The sequence below is a fragment of the Staurois parvus genome, unplaced genomic scaffold (assembly GCF_062004578.1).
Source record: "Staurois parvus isolate SC_StPar_1 unplaced genomic scaffold, SC_StPar_1.0 ptg000003l, whole genome shotgun sequence".
Taxonomy (NCBI): Eukaryota; Metazoa; Chordata; class Amphibia; order Anura; family Ranidae; genus Staurois; species Staurois parvus.
Window position 1 is genome coordinate 2,881,498 of NW_028317799.1, and position 21,143 is coordinate 2,902,640.

A 21,143-nucleotide genomic window follows, 5' to 3' on the forward strand; every position below is an offset into this window, starting at 1 on the left:
AGCAGCTATGGGAGGCCCGTAATCTGCCAGCACCCTATGTCAAAAAATTCTACACACCAGCAGTGTGTGAGGAGACCTGAAAGTGGCACATGGCAGAGTGTGGCGATGGAGACAGCAGCAATGGGAGGCCGTACAGGGACCCATGAGAGACTCTGGACCTGGCAGCAGCATGAGGAAGCGGTATATAGGGGCCTATGGCAGATTAGGGGCCTGGCAGCAGCTATAGGAGGCCCATAATCTGCCAGCACCCTATGTCAAAAAATTCAACACACCAGCAGTGTGAGGAGACCTGAAAGTGGCACATGGCATGAGACACTGTGGACCTGGCAGCAGCATGAGGAGGCGGTATATAGGGGCCCATGGCAGATTAGGGGCCTGGCAGCAGCTATGGGAGGCCCATAATCTGCCAGCACCCTATGTCAAAAAATTCTACACACCAGCAGTGTGTGAGGAGACCTGAAAGTGGCACATGGCAGAGTGTGGCGATGGAGACAGCAGCAATGGGAGGCCGTACAGGGACCCATGAGAGACTCTGGACCTGGCAGCAGCATGAGGAAGCGGTATATAGGGGCCTATGGCAGATTAGGGGCCTGGCAGCAGCTATAGGAGGCCCGTAATCTGCCAGCACCCTATGTCAAAAAATTCTACACACCAGCAGTGTGTGAGGAGACCTGAAAGTGGCACATGGCAGAGTGTGGCGATGGAGACAGCAGCAATGGGAGGCCGTACAGGGACCCATGAGAGACTCTGGACCTGGCAGCAGCATGAGGAAGCGGTATATAGGGGCCCATGGCAGATTAGGGGCCTGGCAGCAGCTATAGGAGGCCCGTAATCTGCCAGCACCCTATGTCAAAAAATTCTACACACCAGCAGTGTGTGAGGAGACCTGAAAGTGGCACATGGCAGAGTGTGGCGATGGAGACAGCAGCAATGGGAGGCCGTACAGGGACCCATGAGAGACTCTGGACCTGGCAGCAGCATGAGGAAGCGGTATATAGGGGCCTATGGCAGATTAGGGGCCTGGCAGCAGCTATGGGAGGCCCGTAATCTGCCAGCACCCTATGTCAAAAAATTCTACACACCAGCAGTGTGTGAGGAGACCTGAAAGTGGCACATGGCAGAGTGTGGCGATGGAGACAGCAGCAATGGGAGGCCGTACAGGGACCCATGAGAGACTCTGGACCTGGCAGCAGCATGAGGAAGCGGTATATAGGGGCCTATGGCAGATTAGGGGCCTGGCAGCAGCTATGGGAGGCCCGTAATCTGCCAGCACCCTATGTCAAAAAATTCTACACACCAGCAGTGTGTGAGGAGACCTGAAAGTGGCACATGGCAGAGTGTGGCGATGGAGACAGCAGCAATGGGAGGCCGTACAGGGACCCATGAGAGACTCTGGACCTGGCAGCAGCATGAGGAAGCGGTATATAGGGGCCTATGGCAGATTAGGGGCCTGGCAGCAGCTATAGGAGGCCCATAATCTGCCAGCACCCTATGTCAAAAAATTCAACACACCAGCAGTGTGAGGAGACCTGAAAGTGGCACATGGCATGAGACACTGTGGACCTGGCAGCAGCATGAGGAGGCGGTATATAGGGGCCCATAGCAGATTAGGGGCCTGGCAGCAGCTATGGGAGGCCCATAATCTGCCAGCACCCTATGTCAAAAAATTCTACACACCAGCAGTGTGTGAGGAGACCTGAAAGTGGCACATGGCAGAGTGTGGCGATGGAGACAGCAGCAATGGGAGGCCGTACAGGGACCCATGAGAGACTCTGGACCTGGCAGCAGCATGAGGAAGCGGTATATAGGGGCCTATGGCAGATTAGGGGCCTGGCAGCAGCTATGGGAGGCCCGTAATCTGCCAGCACCCTATGTCAAAAAATTCTACACACCAGCAGTGTGTGAGACCTGAAAGTGGCACATGGCAGAGAGTGGCGATGGAGACAGCAGCAATGGGAGGCCGTACAGGGACCCATGAGAGACTCTGGACCTGGCAGCAGCATGAGGAAGCGGTATATAGGGGCCCATGGCAGATTAGGGGCCTGGCAGCAGCTATAGGAGGCCCATAATCTGCCAGCACCCTATGTCAAAAAATTCTACACACCAGCAGTGTGTGAGGAGACCTGAAAGTGGCACATGGCAGAGTGTGGCGATGGAGACAGCAGCAATGGGAGGCCGTACAGGGACCCATGAGAGACTCTGGACCTGGCAGCAGCATGAGGAAGCGGTATATAGGGGCCTATGGCAGATTAGGGGCCTGGCAGCAGCTATAGGAGGCCCATAATCTGCCAGCACCCTATGTCAAAAAATTCAACACACCAGCAGTGTGAGGAGACCTGAAAGTGGCACATGGCATGAGACACTGTGGACCTGGCAGCAGCATGAGGAGGCGGTATATAGGGGCCCATGGCAGATTAGGGGCCTGGCAGCAGCTATGGGAGGCCCATAATCTGCCAGCACCCTATGTCAAAAAATTCTACACACCAGCAGTGTGTGAGGAGACCTGAAAGTGGCACATGGCAGAGTGTGGCGATGGAGACAGCAGCAATGGGAGGCCGTACAGGGACCCATGAGAGACTCTGGACCTGGCAGCAGCATGAGGAAGCGGTATATAGGGGCCTATGGCAGATTAGGGGCCTGGCAGCAGCTATGGGAGGCCCGTAATCTGCCAGCACCCTATGTCAAAAAATTCTACACACCAGCAGTGTGTGAGGAGACCTGAAAGTGGCACATGGCAGAGTGTGGCGATGGAGACAGCAGCAATGGGAGGCCGTACAGGGACCCATGAGAGACTCTGGACCTGGCAGCAGCATGAGGAAGCGGTATATAGGGGCCTATGGCAGATTAGGGGCCTGGCAGCAGCTATAGGAGGCCCATAATCTGCCAGCACCCTATGTCAAAAAATTCAACACACCAGCAGTGTGAGGAGACCTGAAAGTGGCACATGGCATGAGACACTGTGGACCTGGCAGCAGCATGAGGAGGCGGTATATAGGGGCCCATGGCAGATTAGGGGCCTGGCAGCAGCTATAGGAGGCCCGTAATCTGCCAGCACCCTATGTCAAAAAATTCTACACACCAGCAGTGTGTGAGGAGACCTGAAAGTGGCACATGGCAGAGTGTGGCGATGGAGACAGCAGCAATGGGAGGCCGTACAGGGACCCATGAGAGACTCTGGACCTGGCAGCAGCATGAGGAAGCGGTATATAGGGGCCTATGGCAGATTAGGGGCCTGGCAGCAGCTATGGGAGGCCCGTAATCTGCCAGCACCCTATGTCAAAAAATTCTACACACCAGCAGTGTGTGAGGAGACCTGAAAGTGGCACATGGCAGAGTGTGGCGATGGAGACAGCAGCAATGGGAGGCCGTACAGGGACCCATGAGAGACTCTGGACCTGGCAGCAGCATGAGGAAGCGGTATATAGGGGCCTATGGCAGATTAGGGGCCTGGCAGCAGCTATGGGAGGCCCGTAATCTGCCAGCACCCTATGTCAAAAAATTCTACACACCAGCAGTGTGTGAGGAGACCTGAAAGTGGCACATGGCAGAGTGTGGCGATGGAGACAGCAGCAATGGGAGGCCGTACAGGGACCCATGAGAGACTCTGGACCTGGCAGCAGCATGAGGAAGCGGTATATAGGGGCCTATGGCAGATTAGGGGCCTGGCAGCAGCTATAGGAGGCCCATAATCTGCCAGCACCCTATGTCAAAAAATTCAACACACCAGCAGTGTGAGGAGACCTGAAAGTGGCACATGGCATGAGACACTGTGGACCTGGCAGCAGCATGAGGAGGCGGTATATAGGGGCCCATGGCAGATTAGGGGCCTGGCAGCAGCTATGGGAGGCCCATAATCTGCCAGCACCCTATGTCAAAAAATTCTACACACCAGCAGTGTGTGAGGAGACCTGAAAGTGGCACATGGCAGAGTGTGGCGATGGAGACAGCAGCAATGGGAGGCCGTACAGGGACCCATGAGAGACTCTGGACCTGGCAGCAGCATGAGGAAGCGGTATATAGGGGCCTATGGCAGATTAGGGGCCTGGCAGCAGCTATGGGAGGCCCGTAATCTGCCAGCACCCTATGTCAAAAAATTCTACACACCAGCAGTGTGTGAGGAGACCTGAAAGTGGCACATGGCAGAGTGTGGCGATGGAGACAGCAGCAATGGGAGGCCGTACAGGGACCCATGACAGACTCTGGACCTGGCAGCAGCATGAGGAGGCGGTATATAGGGGCCTATGGCAGATTAGGGGCCTGGCAGCAGCTATGGGAGGCCCGTAATCTGCCAGCACCCTATGTCAAAAAATTCTACACACCAGCAGTGTGTGAGGAGACCTGAAAGTGGCACATGGCAGAGTGTGGCGATGGAGACAGCAGCAATGGGAGGCCGTACAGGGACCCATGAGAGACTCTGGACCTGGCAGCAGCATGAGGAAGCGGTATATAGGGGCCTATGGCAGATTAGGGGCCTGGCAGCAGCTATAGGAGGCCCATAATCTGCCAGCACCCTATGTCAAAAAATTCAACACACCAGCAGTGTGTGAGGAGACCTCAAAGTGGCACATGTTTGAGGCATGATTCATGGCGGATTTAGTCAGTTGTGTCAGGAACTGGTGGTTTGAAATCCAGACTAATCCACGCCTGATTCATTTTCACAAACGTGAGTCTCTCCACACTTTGGGTGGACAGTCGTGTCCTCCGCGGAGTTACAATACCTCCTGCCGCACTAAACACGCGCTCCGATGCCACGCTACTGGCCGGGCATGACAGCCTTTCAAGGGCAAATTCAGCTAGTTGGGGCCAAAGGTCAAGTTTCGTTGCCCAGTAGTCAAGGGGATTGTCTACCTCGGTTGGCAGGGTGCTGTCCAAGTAGGCCCAAGCCTGTTGTTTGAGGTCCTGCTCCAGGTCCACCTGATGCTGCTGCTGCTGCTGCGGCTGGTTAGTAGTTTCCTCACTGCGCTGGTGAAGAAAGCTACTCATCATCGACTGCAGACTGAGGCAGCCGCTGCTGGTGGAGCTGCCACTGCTCCTACCACCCCACCCCTCCCCTGCTGCCATGGCAGCGGAACGCGAGCGCACAGGGCCCACAGTGTCTGAGGATGGACGTTGGCGCACAAAGGCAGAGACCAACTGACTACATAGGTGGTTTTTATAGTACGTTATTTTGGCCTCCCTCTCAGCAGGTGTGAAAAAGGCCACCATTTTGGAACGGTAGCGAGGGTCCAACAAGGTGGACAGCCAAAAGTCATCCCTCTGTCTGATGGTTATTATTCGGCTGTCGCTACGCAAGCAACCGAGCATGCTATGGGCCATTTGTGCCAAGGAATGCGAGGGACTCCCTGCCTCCATCTCCACAGCATACTGCCACGGTGCGTCTGGGTCCTCTGTCTCCTCCTCCTCCTCCTCTACCAGATGCTCCTGCTCCTCCACTCCTGTCCGCTGAGTGGAAAAACCACCCATTTCACTCAATAATTCCTGAGCACAAATGTCCTCCTCTACCTCCTCCTCTTCTTCCTGTCCTGCCCCCACAGGGGTCATGTGGCGTTGAGATCTGTGCGCCACGTCTACCGCACCCTGACCAGCCATTGTTAACAGCATTTGTTCAAGGACGTGCAACAGAGGAATGAAGTCGTTCATCCCATAGTCCTGCCGACTCACGAATAGCGTGGCCTCCTCAAAGGGCCTGAGCAAGCGGCAGGTGTCACGCATGAGCTGCCAATGGCTGACATCGAAGTTACACAGGGGAGTACCTTTATCCGCTTGTAACATCAGGAAATCGGTGATGGCCTTTCGCTGTTCGTAAAGGCGGTCTAACATGTGTAGGGTTGAATTCCACCTTGTTGCAACGTCGCAGATCAGGCGATGCTGTGGAATTCCGTTCTGCCGCTGCAGCTCAAGGAGGGTGTGCTTTGCGGTGTAGGAATGGCTGAAATGCATGCAAAGTTTACGTGACATTTTAAGGATGTCTTGCAGTGGGATGGTGGATTTTAAGAACCGCTTGACAACCAGATTGAACACGTGAGCCATGCATGGCGCATGGCACAACCTTCCTTGACGCAGAGCAGACACCATGTTCTTTCCGTTGTCGGTCAACATGGTTCCGATTTTCAGTTTGCGCGGAGACAGCCATCTGTCGATTTCTCTGTTCATTACACTCAGAAGTTCCTCCCCTGTGTGACTACGTTCGCCAAGGCATACCAGGTGCAGAACAGCGTGACACCGTTGCGCCCTGCACATGTGATATGCCGGTCGGGTAATGGGACTTGGCACGGGGGTGGCGGCTGAGGACACGGCGGAAGAAGAGGTGGTAGAGGCGGACATCTTTGCCGGACCAAGGACGTGCAAACGTGGAGGCAAAAGCGGCGTGACCTGTCCAAGTTGCTGGTGCGGCTGTGACGGCACCACGTTCACCCAGTGGGCCGTAAATGACATGTACTGTCCCTGACCATAGTTACAGCTCCACACGTCGGCGCTGCCGTGCACTTTGGCAGAGACCGACATGCTCAAAGACTGGCCCACCATGTCTTCTACATGTGAATGCAGGGCTGGCACTGCCTTTTTGGCGAAGAAATGACGGCTTGGCACTCTCCACCGCGGCGCGGCACAAGCCATCATTTCTCTGAAAGGTGCTGAGTCCACCACTTGGAAAGGGAGGGACTGCAGCACCAGCAACTTGGACAGGAGGACGTTCAGCTTTTGCACCGTCGGGTGCGTGCTCGCAAACTGTTGTCTCTTGGAAACGGATTCCAAGAAAGACTGCTGACGGAATCCGTGAAGAGGAGTAGCAGGAGAAGGAGCATCTGAACGAGCGGAAGATGCCAACGAGCGACAACTCCCCTCAGCAGAGGTGTTGGAGCCTTGACTGGCTGATGGAGGGCGATTGACGTCGGGTGACGGAGCAAGTAACGGAGCGGGTGATGGAGCGGGGGCTGGGGCGGGCAGAACCGCCGTATCTTTATCACGGTTTTCCCAGGCCACCAAATGGCGACGCTGCATATGCTGCCGCAACGCTGTAGTCCCAACATGGGCCCCCTGGCCACGCTTGACTTTCTGGCCACATAGTCGACATACGGCTACGTTTACTTCCTCGGGCGGCTTGACGAAAAATTGCCACACCGCCGAGTAGGAAACTTTGCCCCCGATACTCCTCACTGGCTGACTGCTGCTTCCTCCGTGCACACCGGCACCACTACTGGCCGTGGTGGTAGGCTGCAGTGGAGCTGGTGCTCTACTCCGTGGACGTTTGGCTCCACTGACACTGCTGCGACCCTGCTGCTGTCTCCTGGGCAACCCACCGACTGTTTTGCTCGCTGCCAAGCTGCCACCCTCTTCTCCTGATGATGCGGAAGAAATTGCCTGATGACGACGAGGCTGCCAAGTGCGATCAACCTCCTCATCATCAAGTAGGGTCTCCGCCTCACTACTAGCCCCCTCGGCTGCGTCTGGGTCAGGAGACAGACCTGTCTCTAGACCGGCTACCGAGCCACTCTCCTCGCCACTACTTCTTCGCCTGGCTGCTGAAAAGGCGGATGTCTCCCCCCGTTCCTGACCGCCCTCTGTTAGCTCTTCCTCACTGTACAGTGGGGCTGAGCCCACAGCATGCGATACTTCGCTTGGTGAGGGAACACCAAAGGACAGGGGCAGGTAGAGGACACGTGATTTCAGTGGGCTTGGTCCCGGGCCATGCCAACTAACGGTTGTGTCTGACGTACCCACCGACCGTTGGCTGTAGGTGTCAGAGGTGACCTGGGAAGAGGAAGACGACCGAGCCAACCAATCGACGACGGCAGGGTTGTCGGTGGAGACACGACCGCTGGATGACACCGGGAGCACTGGCCTCTGGCTGCGAATAGTGCTGCCTCGACCCCTTCCTCTGCTGCCACGTCTGCTCGCTCCTAAAACATTGCCTCCTCTGCCACTCCTCTGCATGTTGTCTGACATACTCTTTAATTAAACGATTATGTGTCCCTGAGTAACAATTCTGTGTCCCTGAGTAACAATTCTGTGTCTGTGCGAGTAACAATTCTGTGGCCCTAAGTAACAGTTCTGTGGCCCTCAGTAACAATTCTGTGTCCCTGATTAACGTTTCTGTGGCCCCAAGTAACAGTTCTGTGGCCCTCAGTAACAATTCTGTGTCTGTGCGAGTAACAATTCTGTGTCTGTGCGAGTAACAATTCTGTGGCCCTAAGTAAAGTTTCTGTGGCCCTAAGTAACAATTCTCTGGCACTCAGTAACAATTCTGTCTGTCCCTGAGTAACAATTCTCTGGCACTCAGTAACAATTCTGTCTGTCCCTGAGTAAAAATTCTGTGGCCCTAAATAAAGTTTCTGGGGCCCTGAGTAACAATTATCTGGCACTCAGTAACAATTCTGTCTGTCCCTGAGTAACAATTCTCTGACACTCGGTAACAATTCTGTCTGTCCCTGAGTAACAATTCTCTGGCACTCAGTAACAATTCTGTCTGTCCCTGAGTAAAAATTCTGTGGCCCTAATTAAAGTTTCTTTGGCCCTAAGTAACAATTCTCTGGCACTCAGTAACAATTCTGTCTGTCCCTGAGTAACAATTCTCTGTCACTCCGTAACAATTCTGTCTGTCCCTGAGTAACAATTCTCTGGCACTCAGTAACAATTCTGTCTGTCCCTGAGTAAAAATTCTGTGGCCCTAAGTAAAGTTTCTGTGGCCCTGAGTAACAATTCTCTGGCACTCCGTAACAATTCTGTCTGTCCCTGAGTATGAATTCCGTGGCCCTAACTAGCGTTTCTTTGTCCCTAAGTAAAGTTTCTGTGGCCCTCAGTAACAGTTCTGTGTCTGTGCGAGTAACAATTCTGTGTCTGTGCGAGTAACAATTCTGTGGCCCTAAGTAAAGTTTCTGTGGCCCTAAGTAACAATTCTCTGGCACTCCGTAACAATTCTGTCTGTCCCTGAGTAACAATTCTCTGGCACTCAGTAACAATTCTGTCTGTCCCTGAGTAAAAATTCTGTGGCCCTAAGTAAAGTTTCTGTGGCCCTGAGTAACAATTCTCTGGCACTCCGTAACAATTCTGTCTGTCCCTGAGTAACAATTCTCTGGCACTCAGTAACAATTCTGTCTGTCCCTGAGTAAAAATTCTGTGACCCTAAGTAAAGTTTCTGTGGCCCAGAGTAACAATTCTCTGGCACTCCGTAACAATTCTGTCTGTCCCTGAGTATGAATTCTGTGGCCCTAACTAGCGTTTCTTTGTCCCTAAGTAACAGTTCTGTGGCCCTGAGTAACAATTCTGTGTCTGTGCGAGTAACAATTCTGTGGCCCTAAGTAACAGTTCTGTGGCCCTCAGTAACAGTTCTGTGTCTGTGCGAGTAACAATTCTGTGTCTGTGCGAGTAACAATTCTGTGGCCCTAAGTAACAGTTCTGTGGCCTTCAGTAACAATTCTGTGTCTGTGCGAGTAACAATTCTGTGTCTGTGCGAGTAACAATTCTGTGGCCCTAAGTAAAGTTTCTGTGGCCCTAAGTAACAATTCTCTGGCACTCAGTAACAATTCTGTCTGTCCCTGAGTAACAATTCTCTGGCACTCAGTAACAATTCTGTCTGTCCCTGAGTAAAAATTCTGTGGCCCTAAGTAAAGTTTCTGGGGCCCTGAGTAACAATTCTCTGGCACTCAGTAACAATTCTGTCTGTCCCTGAGTAACAATTCTCTGGCACTCAGTAACAATTCTGTCTGTCCCTGAGTAAAAATTCTGTGGCCCTAATTAAAGTTTCTGTGGCCCTAAGTAACAATTCTCTGGCACTCAGTAACAATTCTGTCTGTCCCTGAGTAACAATTCTCTGGCACTCAGTAACAATTCTGTCTGTCCCTGAGTAAAAATTCTGTGGCCCTAAGTAAAGTTTCTGTGGCCCTGAGTAACAATTCTCTGGCACTCAGTAACAATTCTGTCTGTCCCTGAGTATGAATTCCGTGGCCCTAACTAGCGTTTCTTTGTCCCTAAGTAAAGTTTCTGTGGCCCTCAGTAACAGTTCTGTGTCTGTGCGAGTAACAATTCTGTGTCTGTGCGAGTAACAATTCTGTGGCCCTAAGTAAAGTTTCTGTGGCCCTAAGTAACAATTCTCTGGCACTCCGTAACAATTCTGTCTGTCCCTGAGTAACAATTCTCTGGCACTCAGTAACAATTCTGTCTGTCCCTGAGTAAAAATTCTGTGGCCCTAAGTAAAGTTTCTGTGGCCCTGAGTAACAATTCTCTGGCACTCCGTAACAATTCTGTCTGTCCCTGAGTAACAATTCTCTGGCACTCAGTAACAATTCTGTCTGTCCCTGAGTAAAAATTCTGTGGCCCTAAGTAAAGTTTCTGTGGCCCAGAGTAACAATTCTCTGGCACTCCGTAACAATTCTGTCTGTCCCTGAGTATGAATTCTGTGGCCCTAACTAGCGTTTCTTTGTCCCTAAGTAACAGTTCTGTGGCCCTGAGTAACAATTCTGTGTCTGTGCGAGTAACAATTCTGTGGCCCTAAGTAACAGTTCTGTGGCCCTCAGTAACAGTTCTGTGTCTGTGCGAGTAACAATTCTGTGGCCCTAAGTAACAGTTCTGTGGCCTTCAGTAACAATTCTGTGTCTGTGCGAGTAACAATTCTGTTTCTGTGCGAGTAAAAATTCTGTGGCCCTAAGTAAAGTTTCTGTGGCCCTAAGTAACAATTCTCTGGCACTCAGTAACAATTCTGTCTGTCCCTGAGTAACAATTCTCTGGCACTGAGTAACAATTCTGTCTGTCCCTGAGTAAAAATTCTGTGGCCCTAATTAAAGTTTCTGTGGCCCTAAGTAACAATTCTCTGGCACTCAGTAACAATTCTGTCTGTCCCTGAGTAACAATTCTCTGGCACTCAGTAACAATTCTGTCTGTCCCTGAGTAACAATTCTGTGGCCCTAATAACGTTTCTGTGGCCCTAAGTAACAATTCTCTGGCACTGAGTAACAATTCTGTCTGTCCCTGATTATGAATTCTGTGGCCCTAACTAGCGTTTCTTTGTCCCTAAATAACGATTCTGTGGCCCTCATTAACAAGTCTGTGTCCCTGAGTAATGGTTCTCTGTCCCTAAGTAACTTTTCTCTGTCCCCAATTATCGTTTCTGTGGCCCTAACTCTGTCCCTGTCCCTAGTACAGAGCGGTCTGCCTCTGTTCAATAACTGCAGGCAAATGAAGAATTCCAAAATGGCCGCTATTTATAGCTCGACCATTACACAGTGCTGGCTGGCTGGCTGCTGATAGGCTGATGCGATCACATGTAGTTGAGGAATGCATTATGGGTCAGCGCGCCTTGTCTGCGCGCCTTCCCAGACATCCCCGCTCCGTCGCCGCACATGTCAGCCGCCATTTTCTGAAAAATTTCGATTCGCGCGTCTGAATTAGGCTATTTTTCGGATTCGGCACGAATCGAAATTTTTCCGATATTCGACTCGAATTCCACTTCGGATACTTCGATTCGCTCATCTCTATCGAATATCAATCATCAAAAATATTAAACATAAATTAGAATGAAAGTCCCAAGTGTAAATGTTCCAATTGTGCAGATGGTGAGTGAATGTTCAACTAAAATCCATCAATTAATCCAATAAAGTGAGAAGTGCTCCAGCTGTCAAATGCCCAAGCTCCATTCACCTTGAGCACACATAGTACTCACCCTCTATATACATTCATATATCTTTGAACATGTATGGTCCAAGAAATATTATGTATCTGTTGTCTCAAATATAAGTAGATCTCTGAGGCAATCAGACTCTCCTGTTTAAGCATCCAATTTTTTCTCCATCTATACATCAATCAATTATCTTGTCTGATTCCATCTCACACATATATATCAGGAAGAGAGAGGTACATAGCGTGAAACCGTTAAACATTTATTAGCGATGTGAAAGAGTTGCACTTACAATGTATGTGTCAGGAATGGACTCATCACTGGTGGTGGGACTCACCTGCCGTGTGGGCTGCAGTACCAGGGCTGGCCAGTGGGTGCTCTCAGCAGCCATAAGCTCACTCCTGCAATCAAGGCATCACCTGAGGCTGATTGCAGGAGGTGTATTTAAGGAATGGCCAGGCCTGCAGTCAGTGCCTTGGTGTATAGTTTCCCTTGGCCCCTGTATCCTGATCCTGCCTGCTTGAATCCTGACTCTGCATGAACTCTGCCTGTACTGACCTCGGCTATTCCTGACTACTCTTCCGCCTGCTCCTTGTACCTTGCCTGCCCGTTTGCTCCCGACCCGGCCTGCCCGACTATGTTTAGTATTGTTCTTATTGTTATCTGTTGGAGGTTTGGTTTGTTTGCACTGTGTTTATGTTTAGTCTTGCACTGCATTTATGTATTGTTTAGTCTTGAATAAATTGTATTGTTTATACTATACCTGAAGCCTGTGTTTCCCTGTGTCAGTCCACACACCTCTGGTCATACCTGGAGCCCTGACAGTATGAGTGTCCACCTGACTCTAAGGAGAAAACACACAGGCAAAAATTTTGCTGCATACTCCGGTGATGTAATCCAGGCATGATCTGGCAGTCTGTGCGGGGTGACGTCCCAATCCTCACCACACTGTACGCGTTTCAGCATCAAGACGTCATCAGAGGTGCAACATTTTTGACTGTGTGTTTTAGCCTTACTGTCGGGCAATTTTTTGATAGCTCTTATATGACTGAACCTATAGCTCTGTAGAAAGCAGTTGTATTATATTAATTCATTTTACGTTTAGACTATTGGCCTTTTTTAGCAACTGCAGCTTTCAATTCAAGGGACATCAGATCCAGTTGGCGCAGACGCTCATTCATAATTACTGTATGGGCTATCTCTCTCTAATTGATACTCCATACAAAGCTCTATAAACTAGACAAAAGTAGGGAAGGGCGTTTTTCTCCAAATCATTCAGCTTTGTGCACCTTCTAAATACATCTCAAGTTCAAACGATCGAATAACACTCCTTACACCATAGATGTTCAGAAAACTTGAAGTCAGCAGACTCCCCCTACCATCTAAATATACATACTTAAAGTAAATATCGAATATCCATGTGAAATATTTTATTATAGATACTCGACTAAATAAAAAAAATGAAAAAAAAAAAAAAAGGTAGCCCTGAAGATACTGAAAAAAGAAAATACAGTTGCAAGAAAAAGTATGTGAGCTCCTTGGGATTACGTAGAGTTTTGCATGAATTGGGCATAAAATGTGCTCTGAACGTCATCTAAGTCACAACAACAGAAGAACACAGTCTGCTGAACATAATACTACACAAACATTAGATGTTGCCATGGTTTAATTGCACATAACATGGAAACATTCACAGTGCAGGGAGGAAAAATCATGTGAGGCCCTAGCTTAATGACTTCTCCAAGAGCTAATTGGAGCCAGGAGTGAGCCAACCTTGACTCCAATCAGTGTGATGATATTGGATGTGTTGCTGATGGCTGTCCTGCCCTTAAAAAACACACACCTGTTTTGGGTTTATTGGTTTCAAGAAGCACTGTCTGATGTGAACCATGCCTTGCAGAAAAGAGCTCTCAGAAGACCTATGATCAAGAATTGTTGATTTGCATGAAGCTGGAAAGGGTTACAAAAGTATCTCCAACAGCCTTGATGTTCATGTGTCCACGGTAAGACAGACTGTCTACAAATGGAGAAAGTGTAGCACTGTTGCTACTCTCCCTAGGCGAGGTCGTCCTGTAAAAATGACTGCAAGAGCACAGCTCAGAATGCTGCATGAGGTAAAGAAGAATCCCAGAGTGTCAGCTAAAGACCTACAGAAATCTCTGGCACATGCTAACATTTTTGTTGACACATCTACAATAAGGAAAACATTAAACAAGAATGGAGTACATGGGAGGACACCACGGAGGAAGCCATTGCTGTCCAAAAAGAATATTGCAGCACGTTTGAAGTTTGCAAAAGAGCACCTGGATGTTCCACAGCACTACTGGCAAAATATACTGTGGACAGATGAAACCAAGATTGAGTTGTTTGGGAAGAACACACAACACTATGTGTGGAGAAAAAAAGGCACAGCACACCAACATCAAAACCTCATCCCCACTGTAAAACATGGCGGAGGGAGCATCATGGTTTGGGGCTGCTTTGCTGCCTCAGGGCCTGGACGGATTGTTGTCATTGATGGGAAAATGAATTCCAGAGTTTATCAAGACATTTTGCAGGAAAAAGTTCGACCATCTGTCCGCCAACTGAAGCTCTGCAGAGGATGGGTGATGCAACAGGACAATGACCCAAAGCATACAAGTAATTCAACAAAACAATGGCTGCAACAGCACAGAATATGCCTTCTGGTGTGGCCCAGTCTGAGTCCTGACCTCAATCCGATTGAAATGCTGTGGCATGACCTTAAGAGAGCGATTCACACCAGACATCCCAAGAATATTGCTACACTGAAATAGTTTTGTGAAGAAGAGTGGTCCAAAATTACTCCAGATCGTTGTGCAGGTCTGATCTGCAACTACAGGAAACGTTTGGTTGAGGTTATTGCTGCCAAAGGAGGGTCAACCAGTTATTAAGTCCAAAGGTTCACATACTTTTTCCTCCCTGCACTGTGAATGTTTACATGTTATGTGCAATTAAACAAAGGCAACATCTAATGTTTGTGTAGTATTATATTCAGCAGACTGTGTTCTTCTATTGTTGTGACTTAGATGACGTTCAGATCACATTTTATGCCCAATTCATGCAAAACTCCACGTAATCCCAAGGGGTTCACATACTTTTTCTTGCAACTGTATGTACAAAACATTTTATGTTTCAATTAAAGAAACAGATTCAGTAATGGTAAATGCTGTGTAATATTGTCACCTTCTAGTGGAGGGGTAAGCAAACTTAGGCCCTCCAGTTAGTGAGGAACTGCAAGTTCCTTGAGGTATTGCAAGACTCTGACAGCCAGAAGCATGACCCCCAGAAGCAGAGGCATGATGGGACTTATAGTTGGAGTTGAGTCTGGAAGGCCAAAATTTGCCTACCCCTGTCCTAGTGGGTATTGCAAAGTAATATATAAAGAATCCACTCAGAGGGACTAAACGAGGAGTTTAGGTGGGTGTCTCCAGAACAGGAAGTGAGGTTACTCCCCAGAAGAGATACCAATAATCATAAACTCATGAGATGGGACCCAACCTTCACCACTCTATTGAAAGCAAAGAGGTACTTTTGTTTCATAGAGTTTAATTTTGTTGCTTTCAAATGGTCTTTTAAAACTGTATGCAGAGCTATGTATCCCACTTACAGATGTTTCTAACCAGTTTCTTGATTATTGCTAACCAGCATGCATGCTTTGTGCACAATTAAGTACTTTAAATAGAACAAAAATTTAATGAGAATGTTCTGAAACATGAATTGGTACAATGACATTTAAAACTGGGCATTCTTTTCTATCTCTATTTATCACATTCTTAAATTATATTACTTTTTTCCATTCCAAATGCCATGTGTTCAAATGTCAAATTGAGGAATTATTTATTAAATGTGTCTGGTATTTACTCCAAGCTAGGAGTCAAGTGCAAGAGTTTACTCCTGCATCAGTCTGTGCCAGCTTTCATAAGTTGCTAATCAGGCTCCTGAACTTCAACAAGAGGAGTTTCTTATGAAAGCAGTTAAACTCTGTTAAGCACTTGTTTCAGAAAACTAGAACCTCAGTTTTGCTTTATATGGCAAAACAACATTTAAACTTCTGCCACTTGCATGAAACTTGTCAATGTGCCTACCTGGGAACTTGATGGCTTTCTCCTGAAGATGTCAGGTTTTCATGTTCTCAGATAGCCTCCCAGCTGTCTGAACACTATGGTTTGTTCGCTAGCTGCAGAGCAGGCAAAATGATTCAAATAACCCGCCTGAATATCTAGTAGGGCCTGTTTGATCACTGGGGAGGTGTCAGAGCTTGGGATTGAACCTGGGCCTTCTGCAGTGAGAGGCAATGTTTCTTCTCACTGAGCCACCTGGAATGCTGGACAGTGCCCTTGACAATTCTTGGATAATCCTGCCTTGTGCCTTGATTTCTTTTGAACCTTGAACTCCTTGCTCCTCCCATGAACTTCCTTATAAAAGCCATGTCCATGCACTTCCTCCTTGCCAGATTACTGTGCCTTCTCAGCCAATATCCCGCTCATCATTCCTGCTGCTGTCTACATCTTCGTTACCGACCTTTGGCTTGCTACTGACTAGGATTTTGCCTCATCCTAATCTACTACCATCCGTGACCGACCCTTGGCTTGTGACTGACTCTGCTTCCGTTTGATCCCTACACTGTTTGATCCGCTATTGGCTTCCAGCTTGCTCCTTCCCTGGTGGGGTGATCTTGAGATCTGCGACCTGGTATTAACACGCAGCCCAATCCATCTCCACCATTAGGAGCTCTGGTGAAAACCGGTTAATACTTAGACCCTGCACCTCAGATGAGCCTGCGTCATTCCCAGGGGGACCTGCTGGTGTACCTATCCTGCTGGTTTCAGGTAAGCCTTTTACTGCTGTAGCAACTGGTCTCTGAACCTGACCGCATTTCGTGACAGGAGGTGTGCCCAGATGGTGGATGGGTTCCTGTTAAATAGGCTGAAGTCCAGAGGAAAGGGTCTTCCCCCTGTGTGGGAATGGATCCGTAAGCTCCAGGGACTGCTTGCCCTGGGGCATTCCTGGGCTGGACGCTGGATCTTTCTTTTGAGGCTGTGCTCGCATACTGTGTATGTTTCAGGATCCTGGGAGTAAAGTTATCCCTCTTGTGCTGAATTTCTCATGGCCACCTGAAGTAAAAGTGGACTACCTTAGTCTTCTAAGACTTGCTGAGCATTTTTAGTGCATGACCACTGGCTATGCCCATATAGACTGTGCTAGCTGATTAGTATCACTTTGGTGATTTCCTTGTGCTACAGTGAAGATAAAGGTGCCCTCCACTAGCAATATGTTCTGTTTTGGAATACCCTATTTCACTCTCAGATCCCAGTTGTACCAGTAATAACTTTACAAAAAATACCTTAATGAGCCAGAATGGATGGATGACAGCTGTGTGCTTGGCTGCCCTGTACTGGTTAGAGAAAGGACCTGTGTACATCTACAGCAGCTCCTGTGGGAGTAGCGCTACATTTGGGGGCTCTTAGTTCCAGGATTCTCTACAGTGCATGTGACTATTGTCAGCAGCAATCAACAGGAGGGGTCAAGAATTGGAGGAGCCGGTGTCTGATACTGAACCTGTGATGACTGAAATGAAGGAACTGAGGCTGCACCTGGTGGAAAGGGAGCCTGAAGGAGAGGTAAGCGATGGTGATACCGACTCAAGGTCACCCAAGTTTGGAGCTGGCAGTGAGAATGAAAAGGTTAAGCAGTACCAATGGAGTGAGGGTGAGTCGTCTCACTCAAATTGGTCCAGGAGGACCGGAGAGCTAGGTGGTCTCCTGGAGGAAGTCCAGAGGAGCTGGACCATCGAGAGCATGCTATGCAGAGCCTAGCCAGCGCTAAGAGACTGCACCTTGATGTGAACTACAGTGAGCGCAGGCTGATTCTTCCCCCTCTTTGCACTTTACAAAAATGGTGGTGCAAGCTGAGACCACAAAGATTTGATTAGGAAGGTTCCTGATGGAAAGGAGATAAGAAAAAGCCGCCCAGACTTTCAGAGGATAGTGCAAAGGAAAGTAGTGCTGAAGTATAGGCTGAAATATACTTATGTACCTAAAAATATTTAGATGAGGCGAGAGGAGCGCCCCGTGTCCAGAGTGTGTCACACTTGCAAATCATGTAGTGTTTCCATATTTTTAACCTCTGTATGATTAGTAGCATACAGAAAAAGGTGTGTTTTATTTTTCTAACAATTATGTTAATATTTTTCTGGACGAATTTATAAAAGAAGATCTAATACAGAATGCCATTGTGCCAGATGTAATGTATACTGTACCTCCCCACATCTACAGAACAAATCCAAAATTCTCTTTTAAAAATATCATATCTTCTCTTATAAAATAGGAATGCTTTATTTTTATTTTTTGAATTTAATAGATTTTTCACAAATCATTTAATATGTCCTATGTTCGACCATGGGCTTTTAATTCCATTCTTAAAGCGACATAATTGTATTACAATAAAATGTACTGAGCATTATGACAATGAAGGCAACCTCTGGATACAGAAATCTACCACCGTGTGTTTTTATGCAATGGACTTATTAAATGTTAATTACATAACTAGAACCTCTCCCAAAGGACCTGAGATTTAGTATATAGATTTAGGGTATTACACACGGTTTAGTTATAATCAAATATAATCAAATAACATTAGTAGATGTGAGCTTTACTGAACACTTACAACTGACTTAATTTGGCACCCTGCATTGTATATATGGATTATTATAACAATCAATGGATTCAATGTGTTTTTTTTTATACTGTTCGTATATAATTGTTATACTGTTATTATTGTTAGTAAATAGTTTTAAAAGGATGTGTGTGTGTGTATGTATGTATGTGTGTGTATATATATATATATATATATATATATATATATATATATATATATATATATATACACATACTGTATACAGGTTTATACATAACTGTATACTGTGTAACTATATTGCCAACAGTATAGGTCGGCCTGCCTTTACATACACATGAACTTTAATGGCATTCCAGTCTTAGCCCGTAGTGTTCAATATTGAGTTGGCCCCGCCCTTTGCAGCTATAATAGCTTCAATTCTATGGGGGAGATTTACTAAAACTGGAGCACTCAGAATCTGGTGCCGCTATACAAAGTAGCCAATACGTTTCTAACTTCAGCTTGTTCAGTTAAAGTCAGGGGTGGACTGACCATTTGGAAACTCGGGCAGTGCCCGAGGGCCCGGGGTCAGTAGGGGACCCCATGAGATGCCCCTGGTACCTTTTTCATAAGCTTTTTAGAGTTTGGGCAAGGACACAGGGGCCCCATGATCCCCTATTGCCCGGGGGCCCCATGAGTTGTCAGTCCGCCCCTGGTTAAAGTAGTTCTAAAGCCTGAAGATTTTTTACCTTCATGCATTTTATGCATGAAGGTAAAAAACCTTCTTTGTGCAGCGGCCCCCACAGCCCCCATTAATACTCACCTGAGCCCCCTCTCAATCCAACAATGTGCACTGGAGTCTTAGCTAGCCCGGGACTCCTTCTCCTCATTGGCTGAGACAGAAGCGGGAGCAATTGGCTCCCACTGCTGTCAATCACAGCTCATAGTGAGCCAATGAGAAGAGAGAGGGGCTGGGCCAATCCACCACTTCCTGTGTGAATGGACACATGTGATTTGCATTCCCGGGTAGGGGGCACGCACGTGTGTCCGCGTCGCTATTGGCAGCTAGAGATGTCAATCACCGGGTTTCAGCCGGTGATTCCCGGCCTGCAATCGGGGAAAGCTGACAGGGGAGGGACCTGCGTGTAAACAACGCAGGTCTCTTCTGTCAGCATGGACATGCTGCTTTGTATCTCTCTGTACAGCATATCTCACTAGTAAAACACACACAGCATACAATTAACTCTTTCATCGCCCCAGATGTTAACCACTTCCTGTTCAGTGTCATTAGCACAGTGTCAGTGCTTTTTATTAGCACTGATCACTGTATTGGTGTCACTGGAGATGTCAATGACAGTTAGTCAGTTCCCCCCCAGTGTCAGAATGCCCGCCGCAGTCCCGCTATAAGTCGCTGATTGCCACCATTACTAGTATAAAGAAAATAAAAATATCCCAGTATATATTCCGCCATTTCTAACTGCTATAAGTTTCACATAAACTAATTAATTTACACATATTGGGAATTTTTTTTTTAGCAAAGACATGTAGCAGAATACATTTTGGCCTAAATATGAATTTTTAGATTTTTTTTATTGGACATGTTTTATAGCAAAAAGTCAAACATTTTTTTTTCAAAATTGTAAGTTATTTTTTTTGTTTATAGAGCAAAAAATAAAAAAGGTGATCAAATACCACCAAAAGAAAGCTCTATTTGTGGAGAAAAAAAAGACATAAACTTCATTTATGTACAGTATTGCATGACCATGCAATTGTCAGTTAAAGTAACACAACGTCATATCACAAAAAACGGCCTGGTCAGGAAGGGGGGTAAATCCTCTGGAGAGCAAGTGGTTATGCAAAAAAAAAAATGGAAAGAATGCAGAGCTGCACCGGATTCTGTGTGCACCAGTTTTAATAATTATCCCCCAAAATATCCCTTGTGCCAATTTTTGTTTTTTTGTTTTTTTTTATATTTCAGCTTTGCTGTGTTTCTACAATATCTGCCTGGAGATCTTTTAATTTGCAAGTTCCCTTGATCCTTTTAACCTCCACTGTCTTATTTTTAGTGCAGCGTCTGTTGAGCAGTATCCTCAGGATTAGCATACATTCCATTTTTAATTTAAGAGATGCACTACCTGTTGAAAGAATTCCAGTAAACATCAGAGCAATCAAAGGCGACGGGCTCCCTCCATCACTCCATCTCCATCAACACAAAAGGTCATCTGAATGCTTCTATAGCAACACAGTCTGCAGATCAATCAGAGATGGCGAATCTTCGAGGCAGCAAGCAAAGTAACGGTGTCTGGCTCAGAGTTACATCAGGTAGCTGGATCCACCACTGTATTCTATATGTACTGAATCATTTATCACCATCAGTTCTGGAAGAAGAATTGAGTAACATTAACATTCTAAACAGGATTTCGACAAGAAGTGCTCATATCCTCACTAAAGTATATTTCAACAATAGAAGACGGAAATGTAAAAATCTAAATTTGAAATCACATTTCATACTTCCTAAATAGTTAGAACTCAGTTGTCTTCCTTTAAGTTATATAACAATACTTTAAGCTGAACTCCGGCTCTACATAAATCCATCTTATGGACACACCACCTGCACACTACAAGGGTTAATTGTTGAGTCTGGGACAGCCCTTATCAACCTTTTTTAACATAGAAGAACCTCTGAAACAACTTTCTGGTCTTAGGGAATTAAAGCCCCTGTGTAATTAATTACTATATCTACAGCTCAGTGTGCATCAGAATGTTGGTCAGTTGGGGGGAATGTTCTTCATATTTACGGTCAGTGGGAAGAATACACCTTATGCTGGTGGTCATTGCGGACAATATTCCCTTACATCGGTGATCAGTGGAAAGAATGTCCCTACATTGGTGATCAGTG